General features: G+C 40.3%; 1 protein-coding gene across 6 annotated transcripts in view; it reads left to right on the top strand.

Moving 5' to 3' along the window:
• Nucleotides 1-17,170, top strand: part of LOC117435683 (uncharacterized) — a 154,208-nt gene that overhangs the window by 28,006 nt on the left and 109,032 nt on the right. For 3 of the 6 annotated variants that reach the window (XR_009311912.1, XR_009311900.1, XR_009311906.1), the window contains 2 exons: nt 13,456-13,621; nt 15,493-15,603. The exons of the other annotated variants lie outside the window; for them this stretch is intronic. The gene's annotated coding sequence lies outside the window, so the exon portion shown is untranslated. The remainder of the gene's footprint in view (nt 1-13,455; nt 13,622-15,492; nt 15,604-17,170) is intronic. 6 annotated transcript variants of the gene reach the window in all.

The following is a 17,170-nucleotide window of genomic DNA, read 5'->3' as shown; positions in this document are numbered from 1 at the left end:
TGGAACTTGAGTGAAGGGTGCGTTGAGACTGAATGTCGTCGGGCATTGAGGGGGGCGCTGTGGAGCACTAGTGCTGCGAGCTAAATGCTTATACAGCACTGCTCTTTACAGAGTATCACTTTTTTAAAACATTGCATACTTGCATATATGCTCCAGTTTAAAATCAATACACTCAACCTAATGGGCTTACTATTACAGAAAGAAGTGTATCTTGAAAAGCTAAAAGTTTAGCATAATAATGGGTGTTACAAAATATTTTATTTTCACAGATAAAAAAGGGTTCTTCACTAATATGTTTAAAAAAAATAGCGAAAATATTTCACACAGAACACATCGCACCATAAACCCTTTAACCACCTATTCACGACATGATCAAGGGCTTAGAGAAGAGTAAGGAGATTCCCCTTGGCTTGCGGGGAGAGCCGCCCTCGCGGAGGTGAGACCGAACCATTTGGTCTGCAAGGCTGAGAAGCAACAGATACTTCCCCCAAGGGGATCTAGAGGAGAGAAATGGGAAGATGATAGTGATAGTTAAATTTGGCCAGGGGTCCCCCTTGACTCACGGAAGATGAAGCCAGCGGCGGCTGGGCTTCTAAGGTTGGGAAGTGAACTTCACTTACCCCCAGGAGGGAGACCGTTGCAGAGAAGGGCGCAGTTGCAGAGGTGGAGTAGCCGAATAGAAGAGGAAAGCGTAGTGGGGGAGGGGAGGATGGTGGAAAACAAAAACAAACTCAAGGCTGGGGGTTTAAATAGGGGATTAGCAGGTGTTATTGGTAGGAAGGAAGTTGGAGGAGGAACCCTCGTTCATGCCCCCCGAATAACGCAAAATGCTTAGCACAATAAAATCTCAGTTGTTTGTCTAAATAAAATCATCAATGTAGTTAAAATTCGCAAGCTTACAGTAATGCTAATTGTATTTTCAATAACCCTACTATCGTAAAAGGCTGGTATTGTAGCTGCTGTTTCATAAACACATGCAAAACACCCCAGCAACGCAAACAAGCAGGTATTTTTACAGGTGTAATAATTGATCTGTTCATCCACTGACAAAATCCACAGACCACTTCTTAAAAATGAATTGAAAACAATGCAGTTCCGTCCTCAACCTCTGTGGTGTGGCAGTGTTGATTGTGCCTATTCCCCAAATCATGCTGCTGTGGTCTGGTCTGCTCCATTTTTGTTTTTATGAATTTATTCTTACAAAAAGCAAACTAACCAAACTAACTCTAAAACATCTATCCAGCATGCTAATCCTTATGTATTAAATTAAATATCAAACACGTCTAGAGCTGATTGACTCAATTTGGGAATTCAGGAAATTCTGCAACAGCTTCATTGATCATCTGTACAGTGTGCTGCCAGTGTTTGTAGAAAAAAAAGGAGAAGCTACAGGAATGTAAAAAAATAAATACAATTATTAAAGCTCCGGAGGGTTGTTTGTGGGTTCATCTCTTGTACAGTGCGTTAGTACGTTTGTGTGCAAAACATTTTTTTTTTTTTTTAATTTGTAAGCTTGTACATGAGTTTGGATTTGCAAGTGGTAGTTTGATTTTAAAAACAACTACATTTTAGCAAAATATGGCTGTTTTGCCTGTTCTTTTCTTTTTTGTTTTCTAAAACATTTTTTTTAACATTTAGATACCTTGTTTATCTAGTTTGGAATAGAGAATAAAGTAAAACACAGTAATATACCCTTTGTCGGAAGCCGTTATATATATATCAATTGTAAAACTGTCCTTCAGCTACTCATGTCACATGTGTGGGTAACCGCATTGCAAGACAGGAGTTGGAGTTGAAACGCTGGCACAGGCACGCAGGATTTATTAAACACCAGCAATGGTAACGCAGAGGACACATACAGCAGGCTGTACAAAAGGTAAAGTAAAACACAGTACAAAAACTACAAATAAAAGGGTCAACACAGAGTGAGCGCTAGCCTTACTGAACGAGGCGTCCCACTCCCGCACCTGCTACACTACGTAACCCTCTCTATACATTACTTGGGATCAATGTCCCCTAAACTAACCTACTCATGAGCCGGTATTCTTACGACGACTCCTGCTGCTTCATACAGCCTTGGCTGGGCACTGCTTTCACAAGTACCGTGTTGCAGTCTGTAAACAATCATTTGATAAACATAACGACTCCAAAAAGCACACAAAACAAACTCGTTTCCACATATACATTACACCAGCACTAATTTCCCCTGTGCATGGCAATTGCCCTGCTACAGGTATGTTTAAAAGAAAACAGTAAAGAAATGAAAAAGGATGTACACTTACATGCTGAATACAGTAATTACATGTCCTTTCTCTTGAAAGAACTATCCAGCGTAGATTGCTCTTCACGTCTGTTGTCTAGTTGCAGTTTGTGTGAAGATGACGGACAGGCAACGATTGCATTCGTCATGCGTGATTCGTACTGCAATAGGTCATCTTTGAATTAGCGTTATCTTTGAATTAGTCAACCATGGTCTTTGTTTTCACTGAGAGAATAACACACTTGACACTGGAGAAAGTTCATTGTCAGTCAGTACTGAGATCGTTGTATCCGGGTCGATCCCATACGTGGGGTACGTTACAGTGATGTTAGTCTATATATATGTCCACGCTGCGTACGTGCCTAATCACGCAAGATGTGATCAAATTAAAATTCAAAAATTCAACTTTTTTTGACTGTACACGTCATTGCACCTGATACAGTACCATATTACATAGTCAGTTTGCCCCAAAATGATTTTTATAAGCGGATTGCTTGATTCTTACAAGCAGAGTATTTTAGCATGGTTAGTATAGGAATGATTTTATCCCAGTGGTTTTGATCACTATATGCGGTTGATTCTTATATCAGTAATTGTTGTAAACAGAGTGCACTGTATTTTTCAACCAGATGATGACCTTGAAGTAGAACAATATAAATGATAAAATCTGTCTTAGGGTTAATTGGAAATGTAATACCTTTAACCCTGTGTCAGAATCTTCTTTAAAACATTCAAGTCTATGAATGCTAAACCTGATTCCCTGGATGCAGTGTTATTTGAGGAACACAGTTTATAACTATTCATCATAAAGATGAAACCTCCTTACCTCCAATTAATATCTACATGTATAATCTCACAGTGATGAAGTGTTTCACATTGTGTTTAAACTTGAAGTGAATAGTATCCATATACTGTATATTTAAATATTTAGAATCTAATATGTAGAATCTCTCTGCTATTCACTTTTATTGGAGTTCCAAATCCAGCGATAGTAAGACACAATAAAGTTCGGACAAAGAAACACCACCAATTTCTTGTCAAACTGAATGACTGATTCAGTTGAAGGCAGAACCAGAGAGGAATCGACATATTACTTGACTATTTTGACAAAAAAAAGGACATACCAAAACATACATAATTTATAAGTAGAGTACACATCAAGTGTATTTACAAATAAATGTATGACATAAAAGAAGCTGTGTCATGTAGGAAACTTTTCTGATACTGCCTTTTATAAACAACCATTTCCCTCAAGTGCTTAAACCTTGATTCTTGATTTCGTCTCGGGTTTTGTCAACTTGGAAGACAGTTATCTCCTTGTACAATTGTGTTGCTTAAATATATGGCTGGTGGAAGATGATATTACAGATATGCTTGACAGCTTTTCTTAAACTGATGAGATTTTTACATAACAACCGCTGGACTGTGGGATTCTTGGCTTATAGCGAAAAATTAAGAATATCCAAGATGTTTAAACTTCAAACAATATAAAACATAAAAGAAGAAACTCCAAATCAAAGTAAAAGCTGATGCATAAAACATTAAGGGGGATTATCACTCTTGTAATGCGAAAGCCAGTGTGCATCTTCGTCTTGTAAAAAAGGAATGTTATGCAAACAGATGTCTGCCTAAAAAAGATTTAAAAATATATTCAGAAGGATGTAAGTAGTAGAGGAAGAAAAACATCATTGGGTTTCAGTCCTACACAAACAAATACATGGAGGAGCTTTTAGCTGGGACAGACGAGATAAAAGAGGAAGCAACATAGCATTTAACATAAGAGGTCACTTAGAAGTAAAACTAGTAGAAGAATGTAACTTAGAATCCTGACTAACAAAGGGACTAAACTAGACATTAATTTTGATTTTTGATTTTTGATTTTCTTTAATTTAGAGTGACCAATTATTATTTTTTATTTATTTTCCCCCAATTTGGAATGTCCAATTATGTTTTTTCTCCTCACCACAGCGAGTCCCCACACAGCACGGACGTTCTGAGGGCATGTGAGCGTCCTCCGATCTCACAAGCTGTGACAGGCTGGCTCGCAGTGGTGAGGTGTGGTGATGTCACGGACCAGGAAGTAACTGAAACCAAAACAATGGATGGGCGGGTGAAGCTGAATGCTATGGCACTCAGCTTATTTATTAACAAACAAAACAAAAGATTTAAACATTTATTAACAAACAAAACAAAAGATTTAAACAAACAACAAAACACAAAACAAAAAGGCGCGATGGCCAAACAAATAGAAACAAGTATATTTTTAAATATAGCAATTGTTCTTTATCTCCTCGCTCGCTCGCTCGCTCGTTCGCTCTCTCTCTCTCTCTCCGCTCTCCCGTACTCTTCTCTCTACACTCTAACCTCGCAGAACGGACAGCTGCAGATTCTTATACTCTGGCCGAGGGGTTAACTAGTTGTTAATTATCTTATTACCCCTCGGCCAGAGTCTGCACGCGTTTGGTAAGGATGCATGACTGTCAGCTAGTTACATAATCAGTAGCTGATCAGTCATGCATCCTCACAGGGTTTTTAAGTATAAATAATAAGAAATACGCAGCGCTGTTATCCGCGCCGCAAACAATAATACAAATAATAATAATAGGGGCGGGACACTCCGCCACACAAGCCTAAAGCCAGAATCACTTGTACGCCGAGCAATCCAGAGCAGAGGTGGACGGGCCACTGATCCCGGAGAACAGAGATCAGCCCTGCTTTTTATCCACTCTGAATGTGCTCGGTGTCTGGCCAGGTGAGTTCACTGTTGCGCGATGAGGAGAAGCAATCCATGCTGGTTTCCCAGCCCACCCCGGGAGCGTCAGAACCAATGTGACGCCCCCCTCGGGGTCCCCAGCAAAATTCGGCCTCTTTGCAGAGCCTGGACACGAACTGGCGCTGTCCGAGCTGTGTGACTCATCCTGCGCTCCCAGCAGCAGTGCTTTAGCATGAACACATTAATAATATGAATGGTCTTTGAATAGTATGGTTGTTTTTTAATTGCATATTGTACATATCATAATCTAATATAATATGACTGGACCAGTCATACAACGGAAGTTACAGTAGCCTACTAGCTCTCGGCACTTGTCATTGTTTTGAACGGAGCTCATTATAAATTTTTTTCATTATCTTTACTACTACTGCTACTACTACTACTAGCACTATGTTCAACATTTTTGTGAAATTGTAGTTTGTCATTGATAACAATTTAAAAACCTGAAAGGAACCACTAAAGTAAATATTGAATATTATAATGGTACATTTATATACTAGTTGCTAATAAGATATATTTGTTTAATGTAGGAAACATATGGTTGTATATCATGAAGCCTGTAAGTTACTATACTATACTTTTGCAGCAGTAATCTGAGTCATCCAATATCCACATTCATGGATAGTTAATAGCTCTGCGTGCTGCTTTGTAATGTTTCTTCTCAGTTGGAAGAGGCTGTTACCGAAGGTCAGAGTGACCCTGTGTAAAGGTTATTACTGCAATTAGAAACCAGTTGATAGAAAATTGTGAAAAAAAAAATACTTGTACAAAAAGCTCCAGAGTGAATAGGATGTCCTGACATAAACAACTCTGCCCTTTCGGGGCTTGTGATTTACTGGGACATCCTCCTGTGGCGAATAAAAACGTATACCAAGAACGATCATTCAGTATCCTCTATATATTCTAAAGTTTTAAAAGCTAATTGGGTGTTTTTTTTTATTTATTCTAACGCAGAGATTGTCTTGGCTTAGCTGGCAATGAATACATTGAGAACCGGTCACTATCTGCAAAAATACTGTTCGGGTTAAGAATGATTTGAAAACAAAGACAAGGATAGTATTCTTTGTTTAAGTATATGACATGCTTTTACAAGTCAAGTTCTTTAACACAGAGTAACATATAGGCTACTATTTGTGTGTATGGTGTCTTAGCTGTTATAGACGGGTTGAACCTTTTTAAGGTTTATCTTTTCTTGCAGTCTTGTTTAATGCAATCTCAGTTGTTCAATTAAGACTGTTAAGACTGAAATAGCCAGTACTAGTGGTATAGAAGGATCACCAATCATGGCATGCAGGCTTGCACATCCAATTCAAATAATGCTGTTGTCTGTCTTTTGCTGTATAAGTGCAACTTTAAATTAATTAACCATTTAAATAGCATTTAAATAACCTCATTTGTTTCTGGATGTACAGTATATACAAAGATAAGTATATATTTAATTATTAAGGTCTAACCTCAGCCGCTGACTCATTGTGTGACCCTGAGCAAGTCACTTAACCTCCTTGTGCTCCGTCTTTCGGGTGAGACGTAGTTGTAAGTGACTCTGCAGCTGATGCATAGTTCACACACCCTAGTCTCTGTAAGTCGCCTTGGATAAAGCACTAAACTTATTGGGCTGTCTAAACAGTTTGATTGGAGTTGTTTAGTAGTTATTTCTCTTGTTTAGTTATTATATATATCTCCTTCAATATGGTGGTAATCTAGTACTTTCAGGTAAATAAATAAAAAAAGAACAAGAATAACCATGTTTTACATAAGATCGAATTGATTTTCCTTACTTCAAAATTCACTGAAAGCTGTGGATATTTTTTCTAGCTCGATTTTCTTTTACCTTTTAGAAGCTGCTGTTTTTCAAGTAACACAATAAAAATCTAGTACCTTTTCAGAACTGGTATAAGATGTTATTTATTTGTGTGATATGTTTTACTAACGCTATTAGTCATTCATTGGATGTTGGCTGAAGTCAATACATTATATGAGGATGCCTTGCCTTTTTTACTTGGATCCTACAATATGCTGTAAATACCCTGAATATCTAAGACACCTTCCGCTCAAGGTAATGAAATTCTTGTTTGTTTTCACTGCCAAGCCTGTTGGATTAAATTAACAGGTACTGTTGGCTTTGGCAGTAATGACTTGTGCTGACCTACAACCTGTAGAAATAATCATCTTTTCAGTGATTTATTGATTGCAATGCTCTTTATCTTCTCTTAAAGCTATCTGCAGCTAGAATATTTGCAGTCAGGTCCTTGTTTTTTTTAGAAACTCTCTACTTATTTGTCAATATTTTTAGACCTTGATGTCCAGTATCTTAACGACTTTTTTATGTTAAAATCTAAACAAGTATTATGTTACTGTAAAACACATTACAATCTTACCATTCCAAGGCATAGCTCCGCATTGAACAAATGACATTTCAGTTTGAATGTTGGTGACCATGGTTTTCTTGCATGCTTAATAATAAAGGGGCTTCGCAATGGCATAAACATTTTTAAAGCATAAAGGTCGATTTCACCCTTTCTCTGCATGAAGATAAAGATCGAAAGAAAACGGTAAATTCTTTAAAAAATAAACGTCGATATTAGTCGGCGATTTGACAAAAAATAAAAATCGAATATTATTATTATTATTTATTTCTTAGCAGACGCCCTTATCCAGGGCGACTTACAATCGTAAGCAAATACATTAAGTGTTACAATACAAGTAATACAATAAGAGCAAGAAATACAATAACTATTGTTCAAGCAAAGTACAAGTGTGACAAACCACAATTCAATAATACAGCAGATTATAGTGATAGTTACATCAGGATATGATTAAATACAAAATACTACAGGTTAAACACTTGGCAGATTACAGTATTCTGAAGTACAGGATTAAATGTAGTAAAATAGGGGGCAGATAAGAGCAAAATAAAGCACATTTAAATGAAGGGTGATAGTGTCCCAGGATACAAACAGAGGAGTTCTACAGGTGCTGTTTGAAGAGGTGAGTCTTAAGGAGGCACCGGAATGTGGTCAGGGACTGGGCAGTCCTGACATCTGTAGGAAGGTCATTCCACCACTGCGGAGCAAGGGTGGAGAAGGAGCGGGCTCTGGAGGCAGGGGAGCGTAGCGGAGGTAGAGCCAGTCTTCTAGTGCAGGCGGAGCGGAGAGGTCGATTGGGGGTGTAGGGAGAGATGAGGGTCTGGAGGTAGCTGGGTGCAGTCTGGTCAAGGCATCTGTAGGCTAGTACAAGAGTCTTGAACTGGATGCGAGCGGTGATCGGGAGCCAGTGGAGTGAGCAGAGTAGTGGAGTAGCGTGGGCGAAGCGAGGCAGAGAGAACACCAGGCGGGCAGCAGAGTTCTGGATGAGCTGGAGCGGACGGGTGGCGGACGCAGGGAGGCCAGCCAGAAGGGAGTTGCAGTAGTCTAGGCGGCAGAGTACCAGGGCCTGGACCAGGAGCTGGGTAGCGTAGTTGGTGAGGAAGGGTCGGATTCTTCGGATGTTGCTCAGGAAGAATCGGCAAGTGCGTGCCAGAGTGGAGATGTGCTGGGAATAAGAGAGGCAGGGGTCCAGGGTGACTCCAAGGTTCTTAGCGGAGGAAGAGGGAGAGAGTGTGGTAGATTCCAGAGGAACAGAGATAGAGAGATCAGAGGAGGGGGAGGAGGAGGGAAAGAAAAGGAGGTCAGATCTAGAGAGGTTGAGTTTGAGGTGATGCGAGTGCATCCAGGAGGAAATAGCAGACAGACAGGTAGAGATACGGGAGGAGATGGTGGAGAAGGAGAGGAAAATCTGAGCATCATCAGCATAGAAATGGTATGAGAAACCATAGGATACGATAAGGGGGCCCAGGGAGCGGGTGTAGAGAGAGAATAGGAGAGGACCCAAGACTGACCCTTGGGGGACTCCAGTTAAGAGAGGGTGAGGTGTGGAGGTTGCTCCACGTCAGGTTACCTGGTAAGTGCGGTTGGAGAGGTAGGAGGAGAACCAGGCCAGAGCAGTGCCAGAGATCCCCAGGTCAGCGAGAGATGATAGTAGAATAGAGTGATCAACAGTGTCAAAGGCAGCAGAGAGGTCGAGGAGAATTAGGACAGAGGAGAGAGAGGCAGCTCGGGCACACTTTAGTGAGTTGGTGACAGACAGGAGGGCGGTTTCAGTGGAGTGAGCAGAGCGGAAGCCAGATTGGAGAGGGTCAAGCAGAGAGTGTTTGGACAGGAAAGCAGAGAGCTGGCGGTGTACAGTCCGCTCGAGGGTTTTGGAGAGGAAGGGTAGGAGGGAGACAGGACGGTAGCTCTGGAGGGAGGTGGGGTCGAGGGTAGGTTTTTTGAGGAGGGGAGTGATGGAGGCTTTTTTGAAGGCAGAGGGAAAGATACCAGAAAGTAGAGAGGTGTTGAGGAGGGAGGAGATGAAGGGGAGTAGAGCAGGAGCAGCAGCTTGAAAGAGGTGAGTGGGGAGGGGGTCCAAGGCACACGTGGTGGGTTTGTGACCCTGGAGAGGTCAGAGTCTGAGAGGGGCAAGAAGGTGGAGAAGGAGGGCGAGTTAGTAGGGGATGTAGTGGGTGTAGGGGTTGGAGCAGGAGGGGGTGCGGGGGAGGGAGAGGTGTTAAAGAGTTTGCGGATATCTGAGATTTTAGAAGAGAAGAAGGAGGCAAAGTCATCAGGGGAGGGAGGAGGAGGGGGGAGGGTTTAGGAGGGAGGAGAAGGTAGAGAATAGTTTACGTGGGTTGTTAGTGGAGGCTTGGATTACAGATTGGAAATAAGCACATTTAGCAGAGGAGAGAGTAGAGGAGAAGGAGGAGAGGAGAGTGCGGTAAAGGTCTAGGGCAGCAGGGAGTTTGGTTCTCTTCCATTTCTTTTCAGCAGATCGCAGTGCGATTCTTGCCGAGCAGAGCGCCGAGGAGAGCCAGGGATGGGGAGGGGAGGGACGAGCAGGTCGGGAGGTGAGGGGACAGAGGGAGTCAAGGGAGGAGGTGAGTGAGGAGAAGAGGGTGGAGGTAGCACAGTCTACGGAGAGTTGTGAAAAGGAGTCGATAGGAGGGAGGTGAGAGAGAGCAGTGGAGGCAAGGACAGAGGGGGAGAGAGATCGGAGGTTACGGCGAGAGGTGATAGTGGGGGTAGGAGGAGCAGGGAGAGGGGGGAAGAGACAGAGAAAAAGAGATGAAATAGTGATCAGAGAGGTCCAGGGGGGTGACAGAGAGGGTGGAGGGGCAGCAGGCCCTGGAGAAGGTGAGGTCCAGTTGACGGCCAGCTTTGTGGGTAGGAGGGGACGGAGAGAGACAGAAGTCGAAGGAGTGGAGGAGAGGGAGGAATCCAGCAGAGTGGCTGGGGTTGGAGAGATGGATGTTGAAGTCACCCAACAGGACAGTCGGGGTAGACAGAGAGGGGAGGGAGGAGAGTAGATAGTCAAGTTCATCCAGAAAGTGAGTGAGAGGCCCAGGGGGGCGATACAGAACAATGAGCAGGAGTTGACAGGGAGAGGTTAGTTGGACTGCATGAAATTCAAAGGTATTGACAGAGAGTGAGGAGAGATCGGAGGGGACCGAAAAGAGTAAGGAGGGAGAGAGGAGAAGACCCGTCCCACCTCCCCGTCCAGTGAGACGTGGGGTATGGGACAGGACGTAGAGAGAGGACGGCAGCAAGAGTAACAGTGTTATCGGGGGACAGCCAGGTTTCAGTGAGAGCAAGGAAATCGAGCGAGAGGTGGGAGGCAAATCGGCTTTGTTAGCAGAAGAGTGACAGTTCCAGTAGCAAGAATAGTAGCAAGCCTAGTCATACATAACATAAGGTTACAAAATTAAGCACTTAAAAAATGTATTTCAAAAGTTATTTTTGGTTTTATTAAAAAAAAAAAAAGAAAAATCAGTGTGCAGAAAGGTTACTAATGAATATGGGGTAAACATTTTTGGAGGTAAAGGGATAAACAACTTTTTGGACTGAAGGATAAGATGAACTCCAGAGAAAACTGGGTAACTCAGGGAGGTCAACGATCTATGTTAAATATGCAAGACAGTTTGGCAGTAGCTGCTTACTTCCAGTTCGAAATTGATTCCTGAGACCGATTACAGGATACTTCACACACAGGATGTTTTTAAGCTTACTTGTCAGCCAAGGCTAATAAGTTAACAAGCAAAATTAAAAGGAGCAGATTTACACACAACAGATTCCACTTCAAAGGTTTAAAAGCCCCAGTTGAATGGTAGTGCAAAGGCATATTTTCTTTTAGTTAGAAACTGCTTTACAGTATTTTTCCCTTATATCATACAACATTTCAAAAGTAAAAAATGTGCCAAAATCAATGCAATCATTTTCTGTTGTTTATTTTTACAAAATACCAGCCATGCTACCTTTAATAAATACATAGATAATATTTGTCAATGGTTTTCTTCCTTCTTAACATTATGATTTCACATCCTTCCTAGAAGAAAAAAAAAAAAAGTTGTGATAAGGTTGGCCAGCCTAATTTCTTAAGAAATTTTAATTTTTATATTTGGTAAATGGCAATTTATCACTGACTGAAATTATGTTTTTTGGTTGGGCTTCATGGTAATAGCGAGTTATAATTTAATCTAGGCCGGTATTCAAATATTTTTAGGGAACTCTGAGACCCCCCCCCCTCCAGAATCTGATTATAAACTTTGCTTTAGAAGGCATCTGTTGGTTTTCCAAAGCAGACTAGAGAATATGTCTTAAGAAAGCCCGTCGGTGCTGTACAACTCCCAACAGCTGTCATACATACCTTTTTCTGAGGGGGTATAAGCTTTTCTAAATACAATCAGTGGCACATTCATGACTATTTCAGAATCTGAATTACTCACTGCATCTGTTAAATTGAACTGTGTGACACCTGCAAAATGTCTGGTTACAAAGCAGGAATACACTTACTGTACAGTTTCATCGAAATCTTCTGTAATTCGAGAACTATTCAAACTTATGAATTGATTGTGAAATATTAAAGTAAAAAAAAAAAAAAAAAGTAGGGCAGTTAAAACCTCCTTGTTTCACCAAACAATTGATTGTCTTCTGACACCTGAGGAAAGACAGAGTTCAACTCTAAAGAATGAGGAAGTAGCTACCTATTACACTGATACAAGTACCTTTTGTATTATCACTGTGTGCGCGAGCAGATAAGGGCTGGAGCAGCCCCCTGAACCATACTTCTGTGTGAGTATTGATTGCTGGACCCAAAGCAAGATCTGTCATGAAAGGAGCTGTTCATCACATGAGAATGACCTACCCTCTCTCCTCTCTGCTTTTGAAATGATGTTTCGTGATTTGTGTTTGGGGTGCTAGAGTTTTTAAGATAAAGAAAAAAAAACATGACAATGAAACTGACAATGAGATCTGATTTGCTTTATCTGTACAGACAAACAGGTAAACCCATTTTGAGGACACAAGGTCAAATGGTACGCACAGTTTGTGCTGCGCTGTTGATTTCATAGATCAATACTTCAGTTTGGAAGTCAGGAATCATACATCCAGTTGCTATAGCCCTTAGAAAACATGTCAAAGTATTTTAGAATAGAGATCCAAATGTGTTTAGAGTGTGTGTGTGTGTGTGTGTGTGTGTGTGTGTGTGTGTGTGTGTGTGTGTGTGTGTGTGTGTGTTTTTCTTTCATCTTACCAATCATTTGTTAATCTAGTGTTTGTAGAAACCAATCTTTACTTTATCACTCAATCATAAATTAAGTAAAACTATGTAAGAAAATGTGTCAACTATTGTCTTAATCAGTTTTCTCGTAGTTAATTACAAAATACTGTTTCCAATGTAGATACACTGCCTCATTACAGCAAAAAGCGCAATACTGATGATGGCATTTTTTTTTTTTTTTTTTTTTTTTTGTAGCTTATGAATGAAAGATTTAGTTCCTGCTCTATTTGTAAATTTACAATATTTGGATCAGATTTTTATACCACATTTTCCTTAAAAAATACAGAGCCCTGTAAATCTTCAGGTAGTAATGAGTGATGGAGGCTTTTAACAATTCAGCAAGTACAAGTAATACACAAATGTGTCGTGTAGTTTCTCAGTACTATGTTTGAGTAACCAACAAATAGATGAGTATTGTTTCACTTTAAAATATGGAACACAGGATTCATTAGTTGTAACTTAAAAGTAGTTGCTGTTTGCTCATATACAGTACTGTGCAAAAGTTTTAGGCAGGTGTGAAAAAATGCTGCAAAGTAAGACTGCTTTCAAAAATAGACATGTTAATAGATTATATTTATCAATTAACTAAATGCAAAGTGAGTGAACAGAAGAAAAATCTAAATCAAATCCATATTTGGTGTTATTTAAAGTCTGTTTTGGACTAAATGAAGTTTGATCATAAAGCTGTTTTCTTTAACAAAACATAAACAGTTTAATGCTTTAATACAATAGGGCCAATTGTTTGAATTTATTTTGTTGATAAATGCCTTTCTGTTTTATTTTTTAACTGTAGATTTGCCAAGTTGCTGTCTCAGGTAGAATGTAGCAGCAAAGGCAAAAAGTTACAGATAGACCCATCCTATCGACCTTGGTCTGTCAGCACAGAAACAAGTGCCCCCCCTACAGGTGACGACGAGCATGAGGCAATCATAAGGAAGTTCTATGTCTCACTTGGACAGGTAATGTTATGTTTTTGACAATTAAAATGCATACTTTCATTGAAGTCTGGAGCTTGTATAAAAACTTCTCACCACAAAAATTACAGAAAACATTATTATACTGCTCTTAACTGAATGGACTTCTGCTTGCTCAGAACTTCTCAAGCTTCTCTGGAACTTACACTTTTATTTATATATATATATATATATATATATATATATATATATATATATATATATATATATATATATATATATATATATACATATACACAGTACTGTGCAAAAGTTTTAGGCAGGTGTGAAAAAATGCTGTAAAGTAAGAATGTTTTCAAAAATAGACTGTTAATAGATTATATTTATCAATTAACTAAATGCAAGGTGACTGAACAGAAGAAAAATCTAAATCAAATCCATATTTGGTGTGACCACCCTTTGCCTTCAAAACAGCATAAATTCTTCTAGGTACACTTGCACAAAGTCAGGGATTTTGTAGGCAAATAGTCAGGTGTATGATTAAACAATTATACCAAACAGGTGCTAATGATCATCAATTCAATATGTAGGTTGAAACACAATCATTAACTGAAACAGAAACAGCTGTGTAGGAGGAATAAAACTCGGTGAGGAACAGCCAAACTCAGCTAACAAGGTGAGGTTGCTGTCAAAAGTCATACACCATGGCAAGACTGAGCACAGCAACAAGACACAAGGTAGTTATACTGCATCAGCAAGGTCCCTCCCAGGCAGAAATTTCAAGGCAGACAGGGGTTTCCAGATGTGCTGTCCAAGCTCTTTTGAAGAAGCACAAAGAAACGGGCAATGTTGAGGACCGTAGACGCAGTGGTCGGCCAAGGAAGCTTACTGCAGCAGATGAAAGACACATCATGCTTACTTCCCTTTGCAATCGGAAGATGTCCAGCAGTGCCTTCAGCTCAGAATTGGCAGAAAACAGTGGGACCCTGGTACACCCATCTACTGTCCGGAGAAGTCTGGTCAGAAGTGACTTGCGGCCAAAAAGCCATACCTCCGACGTGGAAACAAGGCCAAGCGACTCAACTATGCATGAAAACACAGGAACTGGGGTGCAGAAAAATGGCAGCAGGTGCTCTGGACTGATGAGTCAAAATTTTAAATATTTGGCTGTAGCAGAAGGCAGTTTGTTCGCCGAAGGGCTGCAGGCAACAGTGAAGCATGGTAGAGGTTCCTTGCAAGTTTGGGGCTGCATTTCTGCAAATGGAGTTGGGGATTTGGTCAGAATTAATGGTCTCCTCAATGCTGAGAAGTACAGGCAGATACTTATCCATCATGCAATACCATCAGGGAGGCATGTGATTGGCCCCAAATTTATTCTGCAGCATGACAACGACCCCAAACATACAACGAAAGTCATTAAGAACTATCTTCAGCGTAAAGAACAAGAAGGAGTCCTGGAAGTGATGGTATGGCCCCCACAGAGCCCTGATCTCAACATCATCGAGTCTGCCTGGGATTACATGAAGAGAGAGAAGCAACTGAGGCTGCCTAAATCCACAGAAGAACTGTGGTTAGTTCTCCAAGATGTTTGGGCCAACCTACCTGCCGAGTTCCTTCAAAAACTGTGTGCAAGTGTACCTAGAAGAACTGATGCTGTTTTGAAGGCAAAGGGTGGTCACACCAAATATTGATTTGATGTAGATTTTTCTTCTGTTCACTCACTTTGTATTTAGTTAATTGATAAATGTAATCTATTAACAGTCTATTTTTGAAAGCATTCTTACTTTACAGCATTTTTTCACACCTGCCTAAAACTTTTGCACAGTACTGTACATTTTTCCTTTCATTAGTAAAAAAAAAAACAGCTCATCTGATTCAGAATATAAAGCGCCTCATTTGTAACCTCCAACCTCCAGGTACCCCGGCACGCACTTGTCGGACTGTAACCTGGTGAGCTAGTCCGGGGCGGACTTGAGGCTGGCACGGGAGAGTGTAGCGTGCACTGTGGAAAGGCAGCATCAAGGCTGGTAGGTGATGTAATCACACACGAAGACATAAGCCCGATATACACTCCTTGCAAAGGAACCGGCTCTTTCGTACAGCGGTATCGCCGCTATGTTTTAGTGCGAGAGGTCCCGGGTTCACGTCCGCCCTCCGCCTGTGTGTGGATTGCCACGCCCTGTGTGATACGCCTGCCTGCTTTAACCTATTTCGCTACAATTTAAATAGAGAATAGGTCACGAAAAACAATTCATTACAGTATTTATGTCATGGCAGATGCAGCGTTAAAAAACAAGCATTCAGGTGAGTTTATCCTTCCAGCGCTTATTGACCATGAGACACCTACTATAATTAATGGTTTTTTTAATCCTTTTTTAATCCTATTTTTGTGTCGTCTGCAAATTTAACAAGTTTGCTTACTATACCAGAATCTAAATCATTAATGTTGATTAGGAATAGCAGAGGACCTAAAACTGATCCCTGTGGTACTACCATCCTGACTTGTCAAAAAAAAAAAAAAAAAAAAAAATACCATTTACCTAATTTGCTTGGCAGGTGCTGTTTTGTTCACTCCAGTATTGGCACCTCTGGGTTTGTGCAACCAGCAGTTAAAGTTCACTTATTATTTGGTATACATTCTAATTTCAGGTGTAATCTGAATCTTAACTTCATTCAATTTGTGTTCCTGAGCAAAAAATCCAAAACAGCAGTGGATCCCAGATTCCTGCCACTTTTCAGCTTTTTTTTTTTTCTTTTTTTTTTTTTTACTTCTCCTCACTTTCATCTCCGTATTTTGTGATTATCAGTGTTGGTTTTAAACATTGAGCAGTATGCTTAGCAACAGAATGTATTTTCACTGCAGTCAATAAAAAAAGATCCAGTCACTGACTTTCCATGACATAACAGAGCATAAATTTAGCCACATGAGAGGTATAAATTCTTTTTGATCCCACTTCTAGATTTCCACTTGTCTTCATAGAAATGTGTTGTCTCTGCAGTACGTTGCAGGATTGTAGTCCTGGGCAAGATTGTACTTCTGAATAAACTGAACAAAGACATACATCTTCCAGTATGCACAGAGATAGATATTTCAGTCAGTGTGATGAGCTCTGAAGGCAGAGCTAAGGAAAGATCACATGTACGCAAACAAATAGATTTCGGTTTTTTTCCTGGCAGTACGTAGGTGAAAGGAAAGTTTGCTTCCAATAGGCTTTAAAATCACTCAATGCAGAAATTATTTTATTTTAAATGTTAAAGGAAATTACCGCTACTCAGAAAAGTCTTGAGTACTTGCACTAGTAATCGGAATCTTGTCGAGCAAAATCTAACGGCGTCCTTCACAATCACGCTTCTGTATTAAACTGAGGTGAGTCAAAACAACTTTACAGAGTTCGACAAATATACATAGCGAGTACATACTTAACAGAAATGGATGCAAACCAATAAAACGTCAAACCATAAACACTGAGAGGTCGCGAAGAACAATAATGCAGTCTTTTTCAAGAGTCTTGGGGTCATAAGATTCTTATACCAAAATAACAGTCTGGAATTATTTTTGATAAAACAAAATTTTGAAGACAGAAATACAGCAAA

The sequence above is a fragment of the Acipenser ruthenus genome, chromosome 3 (assembly GCF_902713425.1).
Source record: "Acipenser ruthenus chromosome 3, fAciRut3.2 maternal haplotype, whole genome shotgun sequence".
NCBI lineage: Eukaryota > Metazoa > Chordata > Actinopteri > Acipenseriformes > Acipenseridae > Acipenser > Acipenser ruthenus.
The sequence above is the reverse complement of the archived record's forward strand: the minus strand, read 5'-3'. Positions and strand labels throughout refer to the sequence as shown.